Source organism: Camellia sinensis, chromosome 3, assembly GCF_055761805.1.
Source record: "Camellia sinensis isolate YWXY chromosome 3, ASM5576180v1, whole genome shotgun sequence".
Classification (NCBI taxonomy): domain Eukaryota; kingdom Viridiplantae; phylum Streptophyta; class Magnoliopsida; order Ericales; family Theaceae; genus Camellia; species Camellia sinensis.
In genome coordinates this window covers 174,598,182-174,604,679 of record NC_138963.1, presented here as the reverse complement: position 1 = coordinate 174,604,679, position 6,498 = coordinate 174,598,182, and the positions used below count along the sequence as shown (strand labels likewise).

General features: G+C 32.0%; 1 long non-coding RNA gene across 1 annotated transcript; it reads left to right on the top strand.

Annotated features, from left to right (window-relative positions):
• The first annotated feature begins 328 nt into the window (after nt 1-328).
• LOC145821197 (uncharacterized) lies at nt 329-5,863 on the top strand. Its single transcript, XR_014363228.1, has 3 exons — nt 329-533; nt 2,749-4,376; nt 5,297-5,863. It is a non-coding gene; the product is annotated as an uncharacterized LOC145821197 (long non-coding RNA).
• The last annotated feature ends 635 nt before the right edge of the window (nt 5,864-6,498 follow it).

Genomic DNA, 6,498 nt, shown 5'->3' with positions numbered 1-6,498 from the left:
TTTTTATTTATTTAATTTTATTTCTAATTTGATTTTTGTAATCAAACATTCTCTCATTTTATATTTTTTTTTATATTCTGTTTGTCGTTTAGTACCCAAACAGAATTAATTAATTTAATTACAGTGAAGATTGTCAAACAATAATAGTTATATATTTTATATTATTTTGTATGATGTTTATTTGCTGAGCTTTCATTGGGAGACAAAACCCACATGGGTTGTTCCCCATGCCTCTCTTCCTTCCTTTATTCTTTTGCTTTTCTTTTTCCTTTTGCCTAAGTAGAGAGTCCAACTCTCTCTCTCTCTCTCTCTCTCTCTCTCTCTCTCTCTCTCTCTCTCTCTCTCTCTCTCTCTCTCTCTTCCTCCATTGTTGACATAAGCTTTAAGCTTAGAGTGTGAGTGTTTAGAGTGAGATTTTGCAAAAGTGTTGTAAATGAAAATTGGAGAACTCGTCGTAATCTTCGCAATGGTGTTCTCGGATTCATGATCGGGCGACGTTTGCATTTTCAGATTTGTTTTTCTTCATATTTGAGGTAGGGACTTTTTTCATATTTTTACATTAAAGTTATGTTAGGGTTATTTTGAGAAAATATATCATTATAAAAGGTATTGCATATAGATATATTTTCAAATTTTTGTTTGGTAATTTTTGGAAGAAAAATTATGTTGAAATGTTAAGAATGTTGGTATTTTTAGATTGATTTTGAAAAAATCATTTTGTGTTGTTAATTTTGTAAAAAGAAATCCGAAAATAGAATTTAATAATTGTATGGATTGTATCTACTTCATCTTATGATTAGGATGATTTATTTGAGAAATATAAAGTTGAATTTTTTTATCTTTGATTTGGAATTTATTTTTGAGAAAAAAAATTAATGTTGAGGAATATAGAGTAAATGTTTAAGTAGGAATTATAGAGTTGTTTTGGGATAAAAAAAACTCTAAAGTGTTATATTCATGATATTTTATAAAATATGATATATTGATGATTAAGTTGTGTTCATTTTTATAAAAATAAAAATATAAAATGTGGACTTTCGAACTCAAAATCTTGAAAATGTTACTATTGAGCATATTTCATAATTTTTGATGTAAATATCATGTTGGTTAAGTAATTTTAGAAAAAAATTGTGAAATTGTTATTGGTAGAGAATTTGGTAAAAAAAAAATATTATCTTTTAAATAGCTTGGCATGAAAAATGGTTAAGTTGAAATATAGTTATGTTTGAGGGATGAGGCATGTGAAGTTAGGTTTGGTATTATTAATTTGAAAATTTTTATATATAATAAACTTACTAATTTGGTGGATTAAATTAGTTTTGGTTAAAAAATTATATCCATTATGGTTAAAAGTGTGTTATTAAGATTATACCATAACTTTTGGTATAGTAGGATGGTAATGGTAATATTTAATTTGTAGGGATTTTCTACACTCTAATATGGTTTTTAGCTTAGTTATTAGTTATTGTGTATAGATGATGAGATTTGGTTGTGGTTTGGACAAATCTAAGATTTGAATGTTATATAGAAAAAAAAGATTTTTGATAAGTATGAGGTAAATGAGTGTGATGCTTGAATATAGGATCATGTTGTACTAAAGTAGTTGTGTTTGGTATTTGGGTTGATATTTGGTAAAAGGGAGATTTTTTCCCTAATTTGATTAAATCATTATTTTGCATAAATAATCGGGATTAACATTGAAAACGTGAAATTGGAAGGTTGTTATATATGGTGATATTGGATATGTATTATCTCACCTTTGGAAGTTTTGAATAAACTATTTATTTTGATATTGAACATCTCTTTAGAAATAATTGCATTGGGCTATTGGTGCAGGATAGCCATGATTGTTGTAGAAATTACATGAGGATTAGGCGATTTAATACTAATCCATAGTTGGTGTCATTGAATATGACCATGTTATAAATACATTGTATATGTATGTTTATTGGGAGGAAAAAGGGAATGTACTGCATATGTGATTATGTTTATAAATACATTGCATATGTATATTTGTTTGGGAGGAGAAAGGGAATGAACTCCATTTAAAGCAAGTTGGCCGGAGTGTCCTGGGTGAAAGACCCGAAATTTTATATATAAATGGGTGCCGATTCCTTCAAACGAAATATCCGTAAAATGGCAAGTTTGAAGTGTTCATGTGAGTTTTGCATAATTGGAAAATCATTGAGTTGTAGTCTCATTTTGATTGTTGAAAGATAATGAATTTAACTTATGAATTGGGTAGCATATATGAACTGAAAATGAATTGGTAGTACTTGTATAGTCTACTTGCAGACACCAGCCTAGGGATTACCTGAGTCGTATTTACCATCTTGAAATTTTATAGAAATTGTTGGATTAATGTGTTTCTAAATTGGCACTGTGCATAAGATTTCAAAAGATGAGAAAAATATTTTGAGCATGACATGGTATATGCATTCATCTCATAAGACCATATAAAATGGATTTGATGAATTATTTAATCATTTTATTCAATTGATAATGAGATAATTGAATGAATTGAAAAGGATGTCCTGTTGCTATTGAAACATGTTTATTTATTTAAGTTGACTTGTTATTGTTAATTAAATAAATTGGATTTAAGAGATTATGTAATAAAATCATACGACTTTGACATGATATGATTTCACGTATATGTAGGAGTATCTTTGTACCCTCATATCTTTTAATGTTTTAATTGAGATTATTCGGTGAGCTTGCTCACCCCCTGCTTGTACATGTGTACAGGGAATGCTTTTCGGATTTGAAGATCAAACAATGGGTTTTACTATTTCATAAGTATAATGTAGTGATGGATTGTATTACTTTATTTGTTGTTTGGCTGAGTGATATTTTTTTAAAGAGTAGTATCCCCTCTTTAATTGTAAGTCTTAGGGCATTTCTTTTATTTGTATGTAAATGTCATTGTTGTATAACGAGAAGGAATATGTATATTTAATTATTCATCATTTCATTTAAGGATGAAATGTTATTTGTAAATGGACTTAATTAATGAATATTGGTAATGTTATCCAAGTGATAAACTACGGAGCGTTACACTTTTGATGAGAATTTATCTAGTGAATAGAAATATCTGTTTTGGGCTATTGGTGGAGGATAGTCTTGATTATGGTAGACATTGCATGAGGATTAGGTTGAATTGAAACTAATTTCTCATCTATTGTGCATTAAGCATCATTACATATTGAACACTTTATATGTATCGATTTTGAGAAAAATCGGTAAATACCTTGGTGAATCTGGTTAAGGAGTGTGGTTGTGGTTGTAGTTATGATGCTAGCCTATGTGTCCTTAGTAAAAGTCCAAAAACCCGCACGGTTAGGTGCTGATCCTTCCAGTTAGTACTGGTAAAATGTCTTTGGTAGTGCTTGTATAGCCTACTGGCAGACACGTACCTAGAGATTCCTAGTGTGTTGTATCCACTGCCCTATTTTCTGTATAAAATGATTATTTTCATGAATTGATATATATATATATATATATATTGGCATTGCATTGTTTTGGGATGGAAAGACGAGAAATGTTTGGAAAATGACATGCATTGTGCATTCACTTTATGATTTTGCTAAGATTCATATATTGTGTTAGAGTATTCCTACTAGGCTTTGTCTCACCCTATGTCGAAAATATAACGATTTCGGTTTTTACTCGACCCTTGGTGTATCTCAGACTCGGGTTTCATGGTTTCATATTGTTGTTTACGTCTTACTTCCCTTGTATTTCCTTAAATTTGGTTAGTGGATTGTTGTGGTTGCATTAGGGACAGGTTGGTTACTTAGTTTCCAAACTTTTATTGCCTAGATTTTTGCTCATCTGCTCGAGTGGCACTTTTTGTGCTCGAGTGGGCTTTGCAAACTCTCAGTACTTTTTGCAGGTCTACAAAACTATTGGGAGAGTGTGTTCTACGCTTGAGTGGTTCTTTCTGCGCTCGAGCGGGCTCAGTTCGAGCGGTCTTTCTTGCGCTCGAGCGTTGGTCTATTGCCTGCAAAATTATTAGGAGTGTTCATTCTGCGTTCAAGCGTCATTTCTTGCGCTGGATCGGAACAACTTATTATGTTTGGCGCTCGAGCGCCACTTCTTGTGCTCAAGCAGACTGTGCGTATATCAGTTCGCAGCAGCCTCCTTCCACTTCACTTTTTCATCTTTTTTCTTCCCTAAACCCTAGATCTAGAGCCTCTCTCTCTCTCTAGAATTTACCTTCTCTCTACATTTTTACCTAGATCCGTTGGGCTCTCTACCCGTGTGCCTTTATTAAAAAGGTAGAGCGTCCCAAGAGCTCTATTTTGGTCCGAACAAGATTTGGTTTTGGCAACTTTGAAGTTCTTCCATTGTTGCATTGGTCTTCTAAGCTTGAGGTAAGGACTTTCTACACTTTCTTATGATTTTTAACTTCGTTATTTGTTGTTGTGTAAATAATGTTGGGATTTGGAGGATTTTAGACAAACCTAGGGTTTTGGTTTAAAATCAAAAGAGAAGTTTTCAAATGAAGGTATTGAAAATGGTTATGGGTATAGAGATAAGGATGTGATGTTAAATTTGTTGATTTTGACACAGGGGTTTGATTTGGAAGAGAATGAAGTTTTGCCCTAAAATGTTTAAAATAATTATTTTATATAAATAATGAAATTCGTATTAAAGATATGAAATTAGATGAATGTTTATATCAATAGTGGAGATGGATGTGTATTATCTCTCACCTATGGAAATTTGGATAATTTATCTGTCTTGTAGATTGTATATTTGTTTAGAAATATCTGTTTTGGACTATCGGGGGAGGATAGCTATGATTGTTGTAGAAATTGCATGAGAATTAGGTGAATTGAAACTAATTTCTTAATTGTTGTCATTGAATATGACCATATTTTAATACATTGTATATGTATGATATTTGGGAGGAGAAAGGGGATGTACTCTATGTTTGGGAGAAGAAATGGATGCCGATTCCCGCGAACGAAATTTCTGCAAAATGGCAAATGGAAGTGTTTGTGTAATGATTGTATTGATTAGAAAACCACTGAGTTGTAGTCTCAGTTGGGATATCTGGATAACAATGGACTTGACTTATGGATTGAGGTGAAATGAATTATCATGAAATGAATTAAGATAAAATAGCTTGAGATATGAAACTTAGCATATTATGATCTTGTAACAATACGAATGATTTTATCATGGGCATTGTATATCTTATTATACTTATTTCTATTAAGATTTATATATTGTGTTAGATTGTTTCTATTGGGTTTTGGCTCACCCTACTTGGGAAAACCATTTTCAGGTGCTGGTGATATGCCTCCACTAAGGACTTAGCTTGGGAGAACCGTGGAGCTGAAAGCTCACTTTTGTTCATTTTGTATTTATCTTTTTGTACAAACCTAGGGCTTTACTTGTATCAAGCTTCTGACTCATTTTTTTTTTAACCAAGCACAGTCTTGGAAAGATGTAAGGCATTAGGGCAAATGAATACTCGTTTAACTTTTTTTCCTTATTACCTCTTGTAACACATGCTGTAGATTCAGGATAAACGATTTATGAATGTATATCGCATGTGTCACCTTTGGTATATCAACTCTGATTAATGAAAGTTTCTTATTTTATTTATATCACTTTGTAATAGTGTTTGGAGTTTGATTATTGTACTTATTTTGGGGGTGTTACAAAAAATAACTTTCAAGTGCTGATGATATGCCTCCGCCAAGGACATAGCTTTGGAGGACTCAAAGCTTAAGGCCTCCCTTTTTGTTTCTTGATGTAAATATTTTTGTTCAAGCATCCGACTTTACTTATATTGAGTCTAAACTCATTTTGTTGTAACCAAGCATCGTCTTGGAAAGTTCTAATCCATTAGGACATTTCTTTATTTGATTTTAGTTTCCTTTATAGTCTTGTATCTATGTCACATGCTATAAATTCATAATCTAGGATTTATGAATATATATTGCATATGTCATCTTTTGTAGTGATCAAAGATAAAATGAAAGAAAGATATGAGATTATTGACCAATTATGTCACTATTATTAGTTGGGTTAATGTTAATTATTTCAAGGCGTTACAATAACATACATCAAGCCTTCTACTATGTTAGCATAGAGCATCTAGGCCATCCTTCTTCTTTCTTTCTTTTTCCCTAGAGTCTTAGATTTCATATTAAGGGTTAGGCTCTCATCTTTAGCTAAATGAGTGTCAACAGGTTTGCAGCTCTACATCCAAAATCGCTCTAAGATATTCTTAATGTAAGTCTCTTCAGACAAACCGAGAAGTCTCTTAGAGTGATCTCTCAAGATCTTAACCTCGAGTACATAGCTAGCTTCACCCAAGTCCTTCATCTCGAAGGTTGAGGACAACCACCCTTTGGTGGCGCCAATCATCTCCTTGTCATTTCCAGCCAATACTATGTCATCAACATATAATGACAAAATCAAAAAACTATCCTTGGATCGTTTGATATACACACAGTGGTCTTCATCAATCATCGTAAA